This window comes from Ranitomeya variabilis, chromosome 1 (genome assembly GCF_051348905.1).
Source record: "Ranitomeya variabilis isolate aRanVar5 chromosome 1, aRanVar5.hap1, whole genome shotgun sequence".
Lineage (NCBI taxonomy): Eukaryota > Metazoa > Chordata > Amphibia > Anura > Dendrobatidae > Ranitomeya > Ranitomeya variabilis.
In genome coordinates, this window is record NC_135232.1 from 316560082 (window position 1) to 316582101 (window position 22020).

General features: G+C 43.1%; 2 protein-coding genes across 6 annotated transcripts in view; one reads left to right on the forward strand and one right to left on the reverse strand.

Annotated features, from left to right (window-relative positions):
* Positions 1–22020, reverse strand: part of LOC143816760 (zinc finger protein 219-like) — a 106745-nt gene that overhangs the window by 63631 nt on the left and 21094 nt on the right. For all 5 annotated transcript variants that reach the window (XM_077297574.1, XM_077297555.1, XM_077297566.1 and 2 more), the window contains exons 2-3: positions 19979–20067; positions 16327–16413 (exon numbers count right to left, since the gene is read on the reverse strand). The gene's annotated coding sequence lies outside the window, so the exon portion shown is untranslated. The remainder of the gene's footprint in view (positions 1–16326; positions 16414–19978; positions 20068–22020) is intronic.
* The window catches only part of LOC143816793 (tubulin polymerization-promoting protein family member 3-like), an 82734-nt gene that overhangs the window by 9166 nt on the left and 51548 nt on the right, over positions 1–22020 (forward strand). The window lies entirely within an intron of this gene.

Below are 22020 nucleotides of genomic sequence, written 5' to 3' on the forward strand. Positions count from 1 at the left end.
GATTATCGAAATGGAAGAGGAGTCGCAGGCCGGAGAACTCTACAACGATCTGCAATCCACCACGCGCTCAGGAACAAAGGACGGAAGGGCTATTATGTGTCGCCTCATAGCCATGGCCGCAAACCAATCAGAACGCAGTAGCGACCACCAATCGGAACAGAATGGGCGCGGAAAAGGCAACGCAAATGCACGCATATATGTCGGTGTCTGAGTCGTCAATGAGGTCGTTGGTAAGGTGTCAAACAAAGCGATGTGTGTTCCCCAGCGGGACCTCAACGATCAAAAAATGGTCCAGGCCATTCCGACACGACCAGCGATCTCACAGCAGGGGCCTGATCGCTGCTATGTGTCACACATAACGAGATCGCTACTGAGATCGCTGTTGCGTCACAAAACTTGTGACTCAGCAGCGATCTCGCTAGCGATCTCGCTATGTGAGACGGGGCCTTTAATGTGGGCATACAGGTTATAGACTGCTGAAAACAGTCCCACCTGTAAGCCTCATATCAGATGCCTTGTTGTTGACAAATCATCTTTTATCACTTTATGTAAATTAACTTTTCCAGGTGTGAGCAGGTCACTGGATGCAACACGCAGACAAGGACAAGGTAACCAACTTAACTGTCTATTTTCCCGGGTGCAAATATAGGAAGGGAGTGAATTGAACAGAAAGTAAATCATGTGGAACAGGGTATTTGCAGAGCACAATATTCAATATATAGTAACAGCAAAGTTTGTATATATGCACTATAACCCTAGCAGCTCGAATTCACTATGTTATACAGTTGTGGCCAAAAGTATTGACACCCCTGCAATTCTGTCAGATAATACTCAGTTTCTTCCTGAAAATTATTGCAATCACAAATTATTTGTTATTATTAGCTTCATTTAATTTGTCTTAAATGAAAAAACACAAAAGAGAATGAAGCAAAACATTGATAATTTCACACAAAACTCCAAAAATGGGCCAGACAAAAGTATTGGCACCCTCAGCCTAATACTTGGTTGCACAACCTTTAGCCAAAATAACTGCGACCAACCGCTTCCGGTAACATCAATGAGTTTCTTACAATGCTCTGCTGGAATTTTAGACCATTCTTCTTTGGCAAACTGCTCCAGGTCCCTGATATTTGAAGGGTGCCTTCTCCAAACTGCCATTTTTAGATCTCTCCACAGGTGTTCTATGGGATTCAGGTCTGGACTCATTGCTGGCCACCTTAGACGTCTCCAGTGCTTTCTCTCAAAACATTTTCTAGTGCTTTTTGAAGTGTGTTTTGGGTCATTGTCCTGCTGGAAGACCCATGACCTCTGAGGGAGACCCAGCTTTCTCACACTGGGCCCTACATTATGCTGCAAAATTTGTTGGTAGTCTTCAGACTTCATAATGCCATGCACACGGTCAAGCAGTCCAGAGCCAGAGGCAGCAAAGCAACCCCAAAACATCAGGGAACCTCCGCCATGTTTGACTGTAGGGACCGTGTTCTTTTCTTTGAATGCCTCTTTTTTTCCCCTGTAAACTATGTTGATGCCTTTGCCCAAAAAGCTCTACTTTTGTCTCATCTGACCAGAGAACATTCTTCCAAAACGTTTTAGGCTTTTTCAGGTACGTTTTGGCAAACTCCAGCCTGGCTTTTTTATGTCTTGGGGTAAGAAGTGGGGTCTTCCTGGGTCTCCTACCATACAGTTCCTTTTCATTCAGATGCCAACAGATAGTACGGGTTGACACTGTTGTACCCTCAGACTGCAGGGCAGTTTGAACTTGTTTGGATGTTAGTCGAGGTTCTTTATCCAACATCCGCACAATCTTGCGTTGAAATCTCTTGTCAATTTTTCTTTTCTGTCCAAATCTAGGGAGGTTAGCCACAGTGCCATGGGCTTTAAACTTCTTGATGACACTGCTCTCGGTAGACACAGGAACATTCAGGTCTTTGGAGATGGACTTGTAGCCTTGAGGTTGCTCATGCTCCCTCACAATTTGGTTTCTCAAGTCCTCAGACAGTTCTTTGGTCTTCTTTCTTTTCTCCATGCTCATCTTTCTTTTCTCCATGCTCAATGTGGTACACACAAGGACACAGGTTGAGTCAACTTTAATCCATGTCAACTGGCTGCAAGTGTGATTCAGTTATTGCCAACACCTGTTAGGTGCCACAGGTAAGTTACAGGTGCTGTTAATTACACAAATTAGAGAAGCATCACATGATTTTTCGAACAGTGCCAATACTTTTGTCCACCCCCTTTTTTATGTTTGGTGTGGAATTATATCCAATTTGGCTTTAGGACAATTCTTTTTGTGTTTTTTCATTTAAGACAAATTAAATGAAGATAATAATAACAAAGAATTTGTGTTTGCAATCATTTTCAGGAAGAAACTGAGTATTATCTGACAGAATTGCAGGGGTGTCAATACTTTTGGCCACAACTGTATATTTAGTTTCTAATGAGAACAACAATCCCCTTTCTAGACACTAGCAAGGGGCCTCCCATACTCTGGTCGGTCCCCACCCCATTTGTTGCTCCACCCCAGACTGATCCCTGTACCATACGTCAATCTCAGAAGTAACAGATCGGTTCACTCATGCCTCAAGGTCACTGCTGCAGATGTTCACTTCCAGATTAGGGTCCTTGCCACATCTTCGATGCTTGACCTGCGACGGCTGTCTGTTGGGTCCGGACGGACGAGGGCTGGGCCATGGGTCTTGCCCGGCGTGGTCTGGTCTCCGGATCTTGACTGGTGCAGGGCTGGGCCTCAGGTTTTCAATGGTGTGGTCTGGTACACTGATCTTGCCTGGTGCAGTCTGGATCTCACTCACAGGCATATAGCAGCCCTCTGGCCTGGTCCCCAAGTGTGTCTCGGTATGTCATCCCTCCGAGCACATGTCCTGCTGCTCTCTCTCTTTGGTGCCAATCTCCTTGCGCCAATCTCTCTGGCCTTATATCGGTAAACTGCGTTCGAATGTCACCTGACCCGGTGCTTCATCTAGACTCATCCTTCTCAAAACACTAGCCCCCTCTTATTGGCTTAGCAGGGTTTTCCTTGGGCTGAAGGTCGCAGTTGCCAGTCACAAATGCTGCACAGTTCTGGGGAATCTCATCTTCCATAGCACACCCCCTTACCAAGGCTATGGGGAGAATGTTGCTTGGAAGAGAACTCCAGAGCTTATTTTAAACAGAAGGGAGTGTTACCAGTGAGATGTGTAATGGTTAACAGTATTACCAGTGTGATGTGTAATGGCCGCTCTCTGCTCTCCTTATCTCAATGCAGAGCTGTGTGTGGTTATAACTGACACATCTGCAGGTTCCTCGCAGTGCTTCAAATTCCATCTTACAGGCAGAAAGATTTGCAATATTGTTGCAAAACGCCAGAGAGAGCTGCAAAAAATGCGCTTGCAAGAATGCAAAGTTCATTACTCCTGTTCTGTGTTAGTTACTTGTCTCACACTGGTAACGCCCCCTTTTATTTAAAATAAGCTCCGGAGGTGAAGTTATCTTCCAGACAATGGCATCCCCGTAGCCTGGATTTACATATAAGAAAAACATTGATTTTTCTGGAATAAGACATCTTATCGCAGATATCAAAGAATCATTTTATTCAGCTTCCTATGGCCTACATGCCTATAATAGATGGCTTTGGAAAGGTGATCCTACTGACAGATTTCCTTTAATTTGAGGGTATTCATATCCTAATTAGAATAAGAGTTTAGGCTTTACAGCTCTTTAATATGAAGCGGACTCTTTTTCAAGAGTCCAAAAGTAATTGAACAATTATTTCAAAATGACTTCAGTTTCATGGGATATTCCCTCGTTAATACATCATCAATTAAGCAAGTAAATGGTCTGGAGCTGATTCCAGGTGTGACATGTGCATTTGTAAGCTTTTGCTTTGAACCCACATTATGCAGTCAAAGGAAGTCTCAATTGAAGACAAACAGACCATTCTTAGGCTGAAAAAAATAAATCTATCAGAGAGGTAGCAGAAATGTTAGGAGTGGCCAAATCAACAGTTTGGTACATTCTGCAACAAAAAAAGTGTACTGGTGAGCTTGGGAACTCTAAAAGGCCTGGACATCCACGGAAGACAACAGTACTGGATGATGGCAGAATCCTTCCCATGTTGAAGAAAAAAACCCAGCATAGCATCCACCCAAGTGAAGCACGTGTTTCAGTATCTAAGTCTTCATGCGAGTTCATGAGAGCAAATACAGAGGGTTAACCAGAAGGTGAAAAACATGAATTACCCTTAAAAATAGACAGACCAGATTAGTCTTTGCCAAAACACATTCAAAGAAGCTAGCCCAGCTCTGGAAAATAATTCTTTGGACAGATGAAACTATGATAAACCTGTACCAGAATGATGTGAAGAAGAAAGTGCTTGATCAGACTTGAGACATTGCAGAGGCCCAAAGATGGAGGGGGACCGGCGCTTCCGAACCCTTGGATTTATTACTTAGCTGCTCAGGGCCAACAGATGAGGGGGTGGAGGGATGTGTCTGGGGCTGGTTCAATACAAAGGGTCTTGGTCCAGGTGATGGGGAGGGATCCCTTGGTTCAGGGGTTGGAGGCAGGATGTTTCAGGAAGATGGGTTTGGTGTATCCTACTTTAGCGCTGATACATAAAGTCTGGGAGGCAATTAAAAAGATTAGGGGTTTGGAGCACTTGACAAATTTTTCCCCGATATGGCAAAACGAGACTCTACCGAAATTTGTTAAAATGGGAGAATTTAAAAATTGGATGAGACTGGGAATACAGTACATGTTTCAGGTGCAAGACGCGCAGGGAATGGTGCACTTTGGAAAGTTGCAGGTGGATTATGGGCTACCGGAGGTCTGCAGATTTCAATATGGGCAGTTTCAGCATGCTTATGTTACGCAGAGCAAGACGATAAATATGGAGATTCACAAGGATATATTGATTGATTATGTCTGGCATTTATAAGAATCTAATGCATACTTTTATAAATAATTATCCTATTAGAGCACAGGGCAAATGGGAGGAGGAATTGGGTAGGATAGGGAAAGATAAATGGGAAGTGATTATGGAATATATACCCCAACTATCGCTGATTGAACGGGCAGACTTTCGCAGATATATGTACTCCATAGAGTATATAGGACTCCTGAACTATATAGCGGGTCTGAGACAGACTTTTGAGTGTCATCGGTGCCGAATGGAGGGGGCTGGAATTCTCCATATGTTATGGCAGTGTCCAAATCTGAACCCAAATTGGACAGCGGTGCTTAATGCCAAAGGAGGAGCATATGGTTGTAGGATTGAGAGGGATCCTGTGGTGTGTATACTGGGATATGTGGAGGAGGTCCGGGTACATAATAAATATAACACTTTTGCAGGATGCGTTTTTTCGCCATTGATTAACATTAAGCGACGCATTGTGACGGATTGACACACGTCGCACCCATCGTGCGACGGATGCGTCGTGCAGTGGCGGACCGTCGGGAGCAAAAAACGCTACATGTAACGTTTTTTGCTCACGACGGTCCGCTTTTTCCGACCGCGCATGCGCGGCCGGAACTCCGCCCCCACCTCCCCGCGCTTCCCCGCACCTCACAATGGGGCAGCGAATGCGCTGGAAAAATGCATCCGCTGCCCCCGTTGTGCGGCGGAGACAACGCTAGCGTCGGGAACGTCGGCCCGACGCACAGCGACGGGCCGAGCCCGACGCTAGTGTGAAAGAAGCCTTAATGTTGTTCTCATTGCGATTTTTGTTTTATTGCTTTGCACCTTGAATTTGGTTAAATAAAAATGTATCTGATTTAAAAAAAAAGAAGAAAGTGCTTGGAATGGTTAATGAATCAAAGCACACCACATACACTGTAAAACATGTTGGAGGCAGTGTTATATAGCATGGGCAAGCATGGCTTCCAACGACACTGGGTCACTTGATGATTTGACTGAAACAGAAGCAGCCCGGTTGAATTCTGAAGTGTACAGGGCTAAACATTCTGCTCAAATGCAACCAAATGCAGCGAGGTTGATGGGAAGGCACTTTATAATGTAAATGGACAAAACATTCTGCAGAAGCAACCATGGAGTTTTTTAAGGCAACGATGTGGAATATTCTGCAATCGCTGAGTGAATCACTAGATCTCAACCCCAATGAGCATGCATTTCACATGCTTAAGACAAAACTTAGAAAGGCCCACAAATAAGCAACAAATTAAGCCAGCTGCAGTAAAGGCCTGGCAAAGCATCACAAAGGAGGAAACCCAGCGTTTGGTGACATCCATGACTACCAGACTTCAGGCAGTCATTTCCCGCAAAGGCTTCTCTACAAAGTGTTAAAAAAATTAAAAATAAACATTGAATTTATGGCAAACTTAATTTTCCAATTACATTTGAAACCCTGAAATGAAGAGACTTTGTAGAAAAATGGTTGCAATTCCTAACCTTTTCAAAGGATATTTTTATTTATCTCCTTTATCCCCTTCCCAACGTTTGTAGTACATGTACGTCCTGTTCAGGAAGGTCTTCTCAACCGATGCAGTACATGTACGTCATGGCGATCGTCATCGGGTGTCAGCTGATTCTGACAGCTGACACTCAGCTCTCAGTGCCAGAAGCTCCCAGCATTTTAATCCCCTAAATACTGCGATCGGTGTGAACACTAGGCAGTCAGCTCAGGTACCCATCCGTTTTGAGATTACCTTGACGTTTGGTGGATGGGCTCACAACTTTTGGCCAAATCTTGTGCTAAGAATCTCATGTGTTTTTTCATAAATTTCCCAAGCCATTATGCTATTCACATTTCATGTATTGCACATTTCCTTGCCTTAGCACAGTAAATTTTGAGTGCAGCCATTGATCTATTTGTTAAAATAAATATTAGTATGATAACATACAAAAAAAATAATAGAAGTACATATATTTGGTATCGCTGCATCCGGTACATCTCGACCTATAAAACTGTCCCACTAGTTAACCCTTTTTGTGAACACTGTAAAAAAAAAAATTAAAAATGAGGCAAAAACCATGCTTTATCATCATACCGAAGAACAAAAAGTGAAATAAAACGTGATCAATAAGAGGAATATAAATAAAAATGGTACCGCTGAAAACGTCATCTTGTCCAGCAAAAATTGAGTCGATATACAGCTCATCAGCCAAAAAATAAAGAATAGGTGTGGTATTTCCTGATGAAGGGGGCATGAGACCCCTGAAACGCGTTGAATAAAACCACTGTGAATCAACTATACTCTCCTGAAACTCATCTTAGCGGCAGCGCAGAATTTTAACTACAAATCTCCCTTTGAAGACAAAAAATAAAGAAGTTATAGCTCTCAGAATAAAGCAATGCAAAAATAATTATTTTTTCTTTAAAATAGTTTTTATGTAAAAGCGCCAAAACATAAAAAAATATAAATGAGGTATAGCTGTAATTGTACTGACCCGAAGGATAAAGCTGTCTTATCAATTTAACCATACATGGAACATCATTAAAAAAAAATAATAATTCTTGCATTGTTATTTTTTGTTTATTCTGTCTCCCAAAAATCAGAATAGAAAGCAATCAAAAATTGTCATGAGCACGAAAATGGCAGCAGTAACAGCGTCAACTCATTCTGCAAAAAACAAGCCCTCACACGACTTTGTCAGCAGAAATGTGGAAAAATTATAGCTTTCCAAATATGGAGATGCAAAAAACTAGAAAACAAAAAAAAGCGTCTTTTAGTGTGTGCCTGCAGCCAAACATAAACTATATAAATCTGGTATTGCTGTAATTGCACCGACCGGAAGAATAAAGTTGTCTAATCACTTACACCGCACGAGGAATGTTGTAAAAAATAAATAAAATCAATTCTTCAACTGCTGTTGATTTTTTTATCCTGCCTCCCAAAGATCGCAGTAAGACTCAGCTCTCATTTATCCTGTGCTGAACGATTACACCAGGGTTTCCATGTAAATCTCTGAAATACGTGATTCAGATTGAACCCTTGACAGAAGATTCCCTATAATGAGGAAGATGGAGGCACTGTGGACAACCTTCTTTCTTCAAACTGTGGACACTGTCTGGCCTGTGATCTTGCGGTGTTTTTATTAGGAGTACATAAAAGCGGCAGTCGGCAACAGTTTTCTGCACCTCTGTTAAAAAGGACACAACTGAACAGAGGCCAGACAAGAGTCCAGCGTAACTCTGCTGCCTCATTATAGTGAGTGGCTTCCTCGTGGGTTTCATCTGAATTACATTACTCAAAGATTTAAAGGAAAACCCTGATGTACAGTTGTTCTCAAAAGTTTACGTACCCCAGCAGAATTTTTGCTTTCTTGGCCTTTTTCAGAGAATATGAATGATAACACCAAATCTTTTTCTCCACTCATGGTTAGTGGTTGGCTGAAGCCATATATTGTCAAACTACTATTCACATACCCCATTTCTTAATACCGTGTATTGCCCACTCTAACATCAATGACAGCTTCAAGTCTTTTGTGGTAGTCGTGGATAAGGTTCTTTATTTTCTCAGATGTTAACCCCTTCACCCCCGGAGCTTTTTCCGTTTTTCCGTTTTCGTTTTTCGCTCCCCTCCTTCCCAGAGCCATAACTTTTTTATTTTTCTGTCAATTTGGCCATGTGAGGGCTTATTTTTTGCGGGACGAGTTGTACTTTTGAACGACATCATTGGTTTTACCATGTCGTGTACTAGAAAACGGGAAAAAAATTCCAAGTGCAGTGAAATTGCAAAAAAAGTGCAATCCCACACTTGTTTTTTGCTTGCCTATTTTGCTAGGTTCACTAAATGCTAAAACTGACCTGCCATTATGATTCTCCAGGTCAGTACGAGTTCATAGACACCTAACATGACTAGGTTCTTTTTTACCTAAGTGGTGAAAAAAAATTCCAAACTTTGCAAAAAAATAAATAAATAAAATTGCGCCATTTTCCGATACCCGTAGCGTCTCCATTTTTCGTGATCTGGGGTCGGGTGAGGGCTTATTTTTTGCGTGCCGAGCTGGCATTTTTAATGATAGCATTTTGGTGCAGATACGTTCTTTTGATCGCCCGTTATTGCATTTTAATGCAATGTTGTGGCGACCAAAAAAACGTAAATCTGGCATTTCGATTTTTTTTTTCATTACGCCGTTTAGCGATCAGGTTAATGCTTTTTTTTTATTGATAGATCGGGCGATTCTGAACGCGGCGATACCAAATATGTGTAGGTTGGGTTTTTTTTTTATTGATTTATTTTGATTGGGGCGAAAGGGGGGTGATTTAAACTTTTATATTTTTTTTATTTTTTTCACATTTTTTTTTACTTTTTTTTTTAACTTTTACCATGCTTCTATAGCCTCCATGGGAGGCTAGAAGCAGGCACAGCCCGATCGGCTCTGCTACATAACAGCGATCATCAGATCGCTGTTATGTAGCTAAAATGCAGGTGTGCTGTGAGCGCCGACCACATGGGGGCGCTCACAGCCACCGGCGATCAGTAACCATAGAGGTCTCCAGGACCTCTATGGTTACAATGTACAAGCATCGCCGACCTCCGATCATGTGACGGGGGTCGGCGATGCGCTCATATCCGGCCGCACGGCCGGATGCGGTAGTTAAATGCCGCTGTCTGAGTTTGACAGCGGCATTTAACTAGTTAATAGCGGCGGGTGATCGCGATTTCACCCGCCGCTATTGCGCGCACATGTCAGCTGTAAAAAACAGCTGACATGTCGCGACTTTGATGTGCGCTCACCGCCGGAGCGCACATCAAAGCGGGGGTCCCGACATGTGACGTACTATTCCGTCACATGTCGGGAAGGGGTTAAAGCTGCCCACTCTTCTTGGCACAATGCCTCCAGTTCCTGTAAATTCTCGTCTACCATGAACTGCACGCTTGAGATCTCCCCAGAGTGACTCAATGATATTGAGGCCAGGAGACTGAGATGGCCACTCCAGAACCTTCACTTTGTTCTGCTGTAGCCAGGTCGACTTGGCCTTGTGTTTTGGATTGTTGTCATGTTGGAACATTCAATTACGTCCCATGCGCAGCTTCCGGGCTGATGACTGCAAATTTGCCTCCAGTATTTTCTGATAACGTGCCGCATTCATCTTTCCTCCAACTCTGACCAAGTTTCCTGTGCCTTTGTAGCTCACACATACCCAAAACATCAGCGATCCAACTCTGTGCTTTACAGTAGGAATGATGTTCCTTTCGTCATAGGCCTTGTTGACCTCTCTCCAAATGTAACGTTTATGGTTGTGACCATAAAGTTAAATTTTGGTCTCACCACTCTAAATTACCGTATATACTTGAGTATAAGCCAACCTGAGTATAAGCCGACCCCCCTAATTTTGCAACAAAAAACTGGGAAAACTTATTGACTCGAGTATAAGCCTGGGGTGGAAAATGCAGCAGCTACCGGTAAATGTCAAAAATAAAAATAGATACCAATAAAAGTAAAATTAATTGAGACATCAGTAGGTTAAGTGTTTTTGAATATCCATATTGAATCAGGAGCCCCATATAATGCTCCATACAGGTCATTATGGCCCCATAAGATGCTCCATACAAAATATAAACATAAGGGTGAATGACCTTGGGTTGTTCCTTCCCGGTGAAAGACCTGGCTATTCATTGCTTGCATTGAGAAACACGTGATGGTGTCTCCGCAGCTTTTCTACATGCATTTGCATATGTCCCATCAGGAATGGGGGCAGTGTTCTGGATCACTGCGTTGAGAAACACGTGATGGTGTCTCCGCAGTGTTGGATGTTTTGATCTCCCCGAGGTCATTCACCCTTATGCTTATAGTCTTTTCACTAGGCACTGCTCCTAATAGCCAGTTTCCTACTCCACACTGATGAGGGGCAAATACCCCGAAACAGCTGTCTGTGGATGGATACCATGTTTTGGCATAGGTGGTTTTCTGTTGTGAATTCTGCTCTTGGGCTCCCTCCGGTGGTTGTAAGTGGTAGCGCTGCTGTCTCTGAATCGCAGCATTTATCAGGTGTGTTCACTTTGTGCAATTTTGACTGGGCTATTTAGTCTTGCTTCACCCTTTAGTCAGTGCCAGTTGTCCATTGTTCCTGGAGGATTCACATCTCTGCCTGGTCTCTCCTGCTTTGCAGTTCTTTTCAACAAAGATAAGTCCTGGCCTTGATTTTTTGCTGTCCACATGCTGTGGCCTTATTGTTCAGTTCTTTTCCATGTTTTTGTCTTGTCCAGCTTGGTCTGTATAAGGATTTGTTTAGCCAAGCTGGTATCTCTGGAGATGCAGATATACCCTCCATATCTTTAGTTAGCTGTGGAGTTTTTGTATTTTCTGTGGTGGATATTTTCTAGTGTTTTAATACTGACCGCATAGTACTCTGTCCTATCCTTTCTATTTAGCTAGAAGTGGCCTCCTTTGCTAAATTCTGATTTCAGTCTGTGTATGTTTTTTCCTTCTCCTCTCACAGTCAATATTTGTGGGGGGCTGCCTATCCTTTGGGGATTTTCTCTGAGGCAAGATAGAAAAGGGAAAACTATCTCTAGGGGTAATTAGTCCTCCGGCTGTGTCGAGATGTCTAGGGAGCGCTAGGTACATTCCACGGCTACTTCTAGTTGCGGTGTTAGGTTCAGGGTCTGCAGTCAGTACATGTACCACCTTCTCCAGAGTACGTCTCATGCTGTTCCTAGGCCACCAGATCATAACAGTTTTCCTTTATTGGATGCTGCCCTTCCCGTGGTTGTTCCTTCCCGGTGAAAGACCTGGCTATTCATTGCTTGCGTTGAGAAACACGTGATGGTGTCTCCACGGCTTTTCTACATGCTCCATACAAAATAGACCCCATATAATGCTCCATACAGTTCATTATGGCCCCATAAGATGCTCCATATACAAATATGCCCCATATAATGCTCCATGCAGTTCTTTATGGCCCTATAAGATGCCCATATAATGCTCCATTTAGTTCTTTATGGCCCAATAAAATGCCCCATTCAGTTCTTTATGGCCCCATAAATGCCCCATATAATTCTCCATGCAGTTCTTTATGGCCCCATAGATGCCCCATATAATGCTCCATGCAGTTCTTTATGGCTCCATAAATGCCCCATATAATGCTCCATGCAGTTCTTTATGGCCCCATAGATGCTCCATATAATGCTCCATGCAGTTCTTTATGGCCCCATAGATGCTCCATATAATGCACCATGCAGTTCTTTATGGCCCCATGTAATGCTTCATATAATGCTCCATGCAGTTCATTATAGCCCCATAGATGCCCCATATAATGCTCCATGCAGTTCTTTATGGCCCCATAGATGCTCCATATAGCATTGTGCCACATGTAATGCGCTGCTGCACTAAAAAAAAAAAAATGACATACTCACCTCTCGTCGCTGCCCGCTGCTCCTCAGCGTCCCGTCTCTCCGCACTGACTGTTCAGGCAGAGGGCGGCGCGCACACTAATATGGCATCGCGCCCTCTGACCTGAACAGTCACTGCAGAGGACGCGGAAGACGAGGCGGCGGTGGAACGCGGAAAGGTGAATATGACATACTCACCTGCTCCCGGTGCGGTCCCTGCATGTCCCACGTCTCCGGGAGCAGCAGCTTCTTCCTGTAGTGAGCGGTCACGTGGCACCGCTCATTACAGTAATGAATATGCGACTCAACCCCTATGGGAGTGGAGTCCATATTCATAACTTTAATGAGCGATACCAGTGACCGCTGAAGAGGGGAAGAAGCTGCCGTGCCCAAAGACCGTGGGACATGCGGGGACCGCGCCAGGAGCGCTGGGAGCAGGTGAGTATTTGACAGGCGTCGCTCCCCCTCACCCGCCGACCCCCCCGCCTTCCATGACTCGAGTATAAGCCGAAAGGGGCACTTTCAGCCCATTTTTTTGGGCTGAAAATCTCAGCTTATATTCGACTATATACGGTACCTTGGTCCACACATTTTGAGGCTTGTCTCTGTGCTGTTTTGCGTATTGTAGGCGACATACTTTGTGGCATTTGCGCAGTAATGGCTTTCTTTGGGAGACTCGACCATGCAGCCCATTTTTCTTCAAGTGCTCCTTATTGTGCATCTTGAAACAGCCACACCACTAGTTTCAGAGAGTCCTGTATTTCAGCTGATATTATTTGTGTTTTCTTTACATCCTGAACAATTTTCTTGGCAGTTGTGGATGACATTTTTGTTGGTCCACCTGATTGTGGTTTTGTTTTTACAGAGCACGATTTTCCATCTGTTAATCACAGTTTGAACGCTGCTGACTGGCATTATCAATTTCTTGGATATCTTTTTGTACCCCTTTCCTGTTTTATACAGCTCAATTACCTTTTCCCGTAAAACCGTTGACAATTCTTTTGCTTTCCCCATGACTCATAATCCAGAAACGTCAGTGGCTGGATAAAAGATGCAAGAGTCTGTCTGGATCCCAAAAACTCTCTCAGCTTTTAGGCTAGTTTCACACTAGCGTTTTGCTGAGCTGCGGACTTCCTCAGTGAAGCCCCGCCCACAGCCACACCTCCGCCGCTCAGCTCCGCCTACGTCCGCATGCGGCCTGCGTACCTATCTTTAACATTAGGTACGCAGGTTGTGCGGATGCCTTCGAATGCGTCGTTTTGACGATGCGGCGACCCGCGTCGAACGCAGCTGGTTGGAATTTCTTTTTTTCTCTGCATCGTCAAAACAACGACTGCAGAGGCATCTACACGACCTGCGTACCTAATGTTAAAGATAGATACGCAGGCCGCATGCGGACGTAGGCAGAGCTGAGCGGCGGAGGTGCGGCTGTGGGCGTGGCTTCACGGAGGAAGCCCGCAGCCCTCCCCAGCTCAGCAAAACGCTAGTGTGAAACTAGCCTTACACACACATACTGATTACAAGCAAACAGGTCACAGGTGAGGATGTTACCTTGAGTAGCCATTCAAACCCATTTGTGTCAACTTCTGTGCATGTTATCAGGCCAAAATCACCAGGGTATGTGAACTTTTGATCAGGGTCATTTCGATGTTTTGGGCTGTCATTATGATTTAAAAATAGAAAACACAGTAGTTTGACAGTAAATGGCTTCACCCAACCACTAACCATGAGTGAAGAAAAAGTTTTGGTGTTATCAATCAAATTCTCTGAAAAAGGACCAAGAAAGCAAAACTTTTGCTGGGGCATGTAAACTTTTGAGCACAACTTTAAGTGCTCAGTGTATAGCGCTGGATAAATGTGATCCAAATTGTTATGCAAAATATACTCAAGAAAAGCTTCAACTCAGTCTACAAAAAAAGCAAGTCCCCACTCAGGTCCGTCATCTGTTAATGGAAATATAGGGGATTTCAATGTTACTGGTAGCACAAAGGCTCTGGAAAAGTGAAATGACCCTCACACTGCAAAAGAAATTCAGCAAATTCTGTGCTCCCAAATCCAAATGCCACCTCCCTTCTGAGCCCCAGTGTGCCTAATCCACATTTAGCGTCCATATGTTTGTCATTTCTGTAGCAATGAGAGCCCACCTAATTTACAGGTGCATGAGCTGGGCACAATGTATGGGCACTACAACGTACTGGTCAATACAAAGGCAGTTTGCAATTCTCACTCGGCAACATCCACTGCTGCTTGTTTCTGTAAAACTCCCATGGAGTCAAAATGGTCACGACATCTGTAGATAAATTCCCAAAGGGGTATAATTTCCAAAATTGGGTCACTTGAGGGGGGAATTCAGCTCTTCTAGCACTTAGGGGCTCTGTACATGGAGTTCGCAAACTATTATAGAAACTTTTGTGTTCCAGGATGCCTCCTGTATAACAGTACTGCTTAGCCACATGGCAAGACTTGGGAGGGACAGAGCTCTATTTGCCAATAGCGCTCCGTCCCTCCCGAGTCTCGCCGTATGGCTAAGCAGAACTGTACAGCCACATTTGGGGTATTTCTACATTCAGCAAAAATTTTGGGACCGATTTTGGTGACTTTTTTACCCATTTCCCCAACTGTGAAAATGTAAAATCTGGGACAAAAAATAAATTTTGGTCGTAAAAATATAATTATTTTTTTCTTTATTGCCCAATAGTATAAAATTATGTGACCCACCTGTGGTGTCAATATGATCACTATACCCCTAGATTAATTCATTGAGAGGTGTAGTTTGTAAAATGTAGTCTCTTATGGGGGTTCTGCTGTTCTGGCACTTCAAGGGCTCTGCCAATGTGACATAGCACTGTCAAAACAGTCCAGCAAAATGTGAACCCCAATAAGGCACTTGATCCCTTCTGAGCTTTGAACTGTGCCTCAAAAGTAGTTTTCTACCACATATGGGGTATCCGTGTACTCAGGAGAAATTGCACAACAAAATTTTTTGGTCGATTTTCTTCTGCTATCCTGTAAAAATTGTGTTTTATTTTTCCTGTTCTACGTTATAAACTTCTATGAAGCAGCTTGGGGTTCAAGGTGCTCACCACACATCTAGATACATTCCTTAAGGGTCTAGTTTTAAAACTGTTGTCACTTGTCAGTGTTTTCCACTGTTTAGGCACATCAAAGGCTCTGGAAAACACATGACACTGGTAGACCATTCCATCAAAGTCTGTATATCAAAATGTCACTCCTCCTTTTCTGAGCCCTACAGTGAGGCTAAAAAATATTTACCCCCACATATGGGGTATCCGTGTACACAGGAGAAATTGCACAACAAAATGTATGGTGCAACTTCTCCTGTTAACCTTGTGTAAAGGCAAAATTTGGGGCTAGAAAACATTTGTGTGTGGAAAATGAGATATTTTATTTTCACAGCTCAATGTTATAAACGTCTGTGAAGCACCTGGGGGTTCAAGGTACTCACCACAAATCTAGATAAGTTCCATGAGGAGTATAGTTTCCAAAATGGTGTCACTTGTGGGGGTTTCCACTGCTAAGGCGTATCAGGGGCTCTCTAAATGCGACATGGGTTCCGCCAATTATTCCAGCAAATTTTGCATTCAAAAAGTCAAATGGCGCTCCTACCCTGCTGTGCGCCCAAACAGTAGTTTTCCCCCACATTTGGAACATTCTTATATTATGCTGGGATAACCTAGATCAAGTTTTGTTTGTTTAATGGATGCAAGCTAAATGTACACTATAAATTGTCAATCAAACAAAAGGGGACATAACAGGATCCCTTGGCAGAAATCCAGGGCTGATACTTAGATTTCTGAGGTTGAAATAAAGTTTGAAGTGCTAAGGATCCGAATGTGTATAAGCGTTATGCCTCATTCAGACATCTGAATAAACACTTGAATTTTGAAAAAAAAATGTATTTGCAAAAATGCTGGACTTCCAGTTACTATTCCAATTGAAAACCCTAAACTCCGTGCTCAGTCTTAACACCAAAATTCTGTAAAAACAATGTAGAAGAAAGTGATACTTTACCTATTGGATGGCTATGGTATTTCACAAGCTGGCATTCAGTCCCAGGACCTCATATGGTTTGTAATGTTGAAGTGTTGAACTAGAAAACTATGAAAACGAGGTTTGTAATTATTCAAAATGATTATTATAGATGGCATTATCTGTTACACATAATATAGCTGACTGAATTATATTAGCATGCATTCACACAACTATATGCATGTTGATCTGTTACATTCAATTAATCTGCCCAGAAAACTCTTGACACATGTCTGAAGTGGTTATATTGTTCATTGAGATGAAAGGATTTTTACTCAGCCACTGACAACTATTAAACTAAATTAAAAACCAAGTGGACAAAGACACAATGCGTATTTTGGAGCAAACCTATGTAAGGCCTGTTTCACACGTTAGTGGCTCCGGTACGTGGTGACAGTTTTCTCACGTACCGGAGACACTGACTCACGTAGACACATTAAAATCAATGTGTCTCTGCACATGTCAGCGTGTTTTCACGGACCGTGTGTCCGTTTGAAAAACACGGAGACATGTCCGTGTTCGTGGGAGCGCACGGATCACACGGACCCATTAAAGTCAATGGGTCCGTGTAAACACGTACCGCACACGGATGCTGTCCGTGTGCCGCCCGTGTGCCGACTGAGTACCACACGGACCGTGCAGGAGACAGCGCTACAGTAAGCGCTGTCCCCAGCGTGTGGTGCTGAAGCCGCCATTCATTCCTTCTCCCCAGCAGCGTTCGCTGGAGAGAAGGAATGAAAAATCATGTTTTTTTTATTTTTAACCCCTTTCTGCCAGCTGACGGAATAATACGTCAGCTGGCAGATCCCCTGCTTTAAGGTGGGCTCCGGCGGTGAGCCCACCTTAAAGCCGGGACATGTCAGCTGTTTTGTACAGCTGACATGTGCGCGCAATGAGCGCGAGCGGAATCGCGATCCGCCCACGCCCATTTACTAGTTAAATGCCGCCGTCAAGCGCTGACAGCGGCATTTAACTAGCGCTCCGGGCCGCGCGGCCGGAGGTGCTCGCACCGCTGACCCCCGTGGCGACGTACATGGGGAGTAGCTTTTCTTTTGGTTACAGTCCCACTGGAAAAACATTTTTTTCCATTGTAAATTGTACGTGCTGAAGAATGGTTGAAAAAGCATTTTATTCCAGGGATGGCTTTATGAAGATTTTAAGCTTTTTTTCCCAGTAAAATCTTCCCATTCGTGTTCTACACATTGTGACAATAGTCCTGCCCTGTCATACACGCCGCCCAAGTGCAATGGGTAATGTGATGCTTCATTTGCTGCCTCAATCAGCAGAATGGTTACTTCCACCACTGACACATAAACATATATCATTTTTATAGACTGCAGTGCAGACTATGAAATAATACAATATACAGATGAGCATGTTGTATGGCCTGAATGTATGCTGCATACAGTGTCCTTTGTAGGATTTTATCTCATTTATATGACATTTAGGGCTGGATGAGGAATCAAACCTGCAAGATATCTTTTTTTGGGAAGGTCACCCCTGTGCATACCCTGTGAAAAAGTGATATAAGTGAAGATATCACGTAGATGTGCTGTGTACAATACAGCCATCAGAACGGCTGCAGACTTTTAGGAGTGAGGCCCGATGCATGGAGTGCTGGAATAGCACAGGGTGCATCTGTGTCTGATTGAGGTGCTGTGACAGAGCTGTGTGTGTTTGTTTGGGGCAGGGTGGGGGGGGGGTGGAGGGTAGATGGTTGCCATAGAAACAAGTCGTCTAAAACAGGACGATGAATATTTATCATCTCTAATGAATATTAATAAGATTGATTGAATAATCAGGGCTTCTCCTCTCTTAACGCAGCTCTGCAGATGGAATATTAACACTACAGTCGCCCTGTTTATTTCTTTATCAAAGTCACCCGAGTGACGCAAGAAGCAATCGCCATCTTCAAATACATCAAACAATGTACTCAACATATCATGTCTATTGTATTGTGCTTATGCCAACACTTTTCTTTACATGACTGATTGTTTCCAGTCTTTTTGCACATAGGATTTGGCTGTTTCCTATCCAATATACTTATATATAAAGGTTTCTGTGTGTGTGTGTGTGTGTGTGTGTGTGTGTGTGTGTGTGTGTGTGTGTGTATGTGTATGTATGTATATGTGTGTGTATATATGTGTGTGTGTGTGTGTGTGTGTAATATATATATATATATTACACATACATATATAGAAGTAAAATGTAGAGCTGTCCGCCATTCTGGGACAGGTTACTGTTTGTCCTCGACTTCCTTCCATGCACAGACAGATTTATAGTGGATCCATTGTAAGAGGCCACATATGACGCAGTACTTCTAATGCACACATCTGACATCACAGTCATCACCAAAATGTCTCACTGAAATTATATAATGGTCTTTCTAATAAACTCAGCTGCTGCAGAACCCCTTTTTGAAAAGGAAAAAATAGTTAATGAGTAATTATATAAATTTCAGGTTCCCTATTCTTCATCACTTGATTTTAGAATGTATCATTCTCTTACATAAAGAAGGATCAATTTCCATTGACTTGGTAGATCAGATTTCATCAGTCTATCTAGTGTCACTGATCCATCAGTTTTTCTAATATGCAAACAAAAAAAAAACGGATTCAGGTTTGTCAGCTCCTGCTATGAGTCAGTGAGAAACGGAGAGCACTAGGATGTAATTATGACGCCATCAGTGTGCTGTCTGAGTTTTTCGCAGACCCATATACTTCATTGGCAAATTTGACACATGACAAGTAGTGATGAGCGAATATACTCGTCACTCGAGATTTCCCGAGCACGCTTGGGGGGTCCTCAGAGTATTTTTTAGTGCTCGGAGACTTAGTTTTCCTCACCTCAGCTGAATGATTTACATCTGTTAGCCAGCATAAGTACATGTGGGGATTCCCTAGCAACCAGGCAACCCCCACATGTACTTATGCTGGCTAACAGATGTAAATCATTCCGCTGCGGAAAGAAAAACTAAATCTCTGAGCACTAAAAAATACTCCTCGGACCCCCGAGTGTGCTCGAGAAATCTCGAGTAACGAGTATATTCGCTCATCACTAATGACAAGTCAAAATTGGACATGTCTCTTGTTTTTCTTGGTGGACACATGATCTGCAAATAAAAACCTGCCAATTTAACAACTTAATGAAAAACACGTATGAGAAAATGGGATGTGAGAATGAGGCCTTACTGTGCCCTCATAAAGTGGTAATCACACTGACTACTATACAGAACCAGCCCTACTAGAGCCTCTAATACAGTGTTATGCCTAATATCCTTATACTATGCCAACCACAAACTTCGTCATATATGTCAGTTGAGGCCCTGATTATTGATGGCCATAGTGCCCTAAAAAAATTGCCAGCCAGCATTTCCTATATGGTGGCAATCACATATGCATCTATGCAGTGGTAGCTACCATGCCCCAAAAATTTAAAAAATCCAGCCACATTACCATACAAATAATATTAGCCAGTGAATCAAAAAGAGTGTCATAAAGTGACCCCCAACAGTTGCAGCCCCAATTTCCACAAAGCTGTCATCAACCGTACCCTAATACAATGTCAGGATATATGTCCCCGAAAAGTATATGTCACAGTGACCACCCTTAGACGTGCAACAGTTCATTCTTACCTTCTCCCCTTCATTTGGCTCTTTCCCCTTCATAGAGACATCGGGTGGTATCTGTCTGACATTGCATGCTCAGTTTTAACTCGCTCATCCTGTGCCAGGGAAGTAAGGGTACAGTTACATATCCATGTGAAAATTGGTGTGGTACTCAATTTTTTAACCACTATGTCCTTTTCTAATCTTCAATGGATTTAGTAGAACATGCTCTAAATTTCACCAATTTCTCTCTTGGAAGGAGGAGCATTGCACGGCGAATAAGCCTCCTTACCTTGACAAGCCAGAGCTGGTATGTCACCCTCCACAAGGAGAAGCCTTACCCCTTAGACCACAATCCAGAGCCTCTCACCTAGCCGAATCAGATCTCATACTTTGCCCTGATGAGGGCCAATAGCCCAAAACACCATGTCTGCAAATTGAGATTCTGATTTGGCTTTTATCCTTATTAATATTGCAAGACTCCTTAAAGGGTTAATTGTGACTTGTAGGATCACTACTTCCAACCACATAGGAAATGTATTGTTTTTTCACAGATACCGCATATACCCATTATAAACTCTGGTGCTATGCACACGTCCGTTTCTTTTTCCAGCAGCACGGTTGACAAGGGCCAAAACAAGTCTATGAGTCCGTGAAAAACATGTACAGCACATGAATGGCATCAGTGTGCTATCAGTGTTTAATATTGCAAAGTATAGGAGAAGCTTTGTAATTTCTTTCTTTATCCATACCGGAATAACACCGACAACAATGATGGTAAAAACGGACACTCGGATGACACACTGATGTCACCGATACTGTTTTTTCATGTGCGAGTTTTAAACAGACGTGTAAAAGAGACCTAACGCAGTTTTGAAACCTCCATCCACATGTAATATACTGTAAATTGCTGCATCTAGACCTTACGGGGTGGATTCTATAAGAGTGGATGAGGTCACACTAGAACATAAGCCACATTATGATATTTGACCTTCATTTCCCAAGACTTTACACGTGCTGCGCCGATTCTTTGGAATGCACTACCTAGGTTAATACGATTAATCCCCAATTCCCACAGTTTTAAGCGTGCCCTAAAAACTCATTTGTTCAGACTGGCCTACCGCCTCAACGCATTAACCTAACTATCCCTGTGTGGCCTATTAAAAAAAAAAAAAAAAAAATCAGGTTCCGCGCATCATGTTCTCATACACTTTATGCAGTTAATAGCACTCTTTGTCTGTACTGCTACATACTTAGGCAGTTAACTGGTTCATGCAGCTTTACATGAACACCCGAGCCTCAGGGTATGTGTCCACGTTCAGGATTGCATCAGGATTTGGTCAGGATTTTATGCAGGTAAAATCCTGACCAAAAATGCACCTGAGGTCACTGGCAGGTCACCTGCAGTGTTCCTGCGTGTTTTGCTCATTGTAGCAACATGCTGCGTTCTGAAAAAACGCAACGCATGTGCGTTTTTGCGGGAATTCCGCATGCGTTTTTTAATGCACAGTGGAGACGGGATTTCATTAAATCCCCTCCACTATGCTGTAACATCTGGATGCTGCGTTTTTGACGCTGCGGCTCAACGCTGCTTCAAAAATGCAGCATTTCCTGAACGTGGACACATACCCTTACACTATGGCTGGTCCAAACAACTAAAGCAATTGTTACCATCCACCTCTCGTGTCTCCCCTTTTCCTCATAGTTTGTAAGCCTGCAAGCAGGGCCCTCATTCCTCCTGGTATCTGTTTTGAACTGTGATTTCTGTTATGCTGTAATGTCTATTGTCTGTACAAGTCCCCTCTATAAGTTGTAAAGCGCTGCGGAATATGTTGGCACTATATAAATAAAAATTATTATCCTTTGCTGCCCCAGCTCTTCATTTCTGTTTAGGCCATTATTAGGTTTTTGACAATAAAAAACCACACATTTACTTAATCTCTGTAGTCCATAAGTGATTGAACAGACTCATACAGCCTCTCCCCAAAACTCAAGAGTTTTGTAAGAAACAGAGTACATTTTAATCTCAGAGATACAAAGCTTCATTAATTTAGTGATTTTGTATCCAG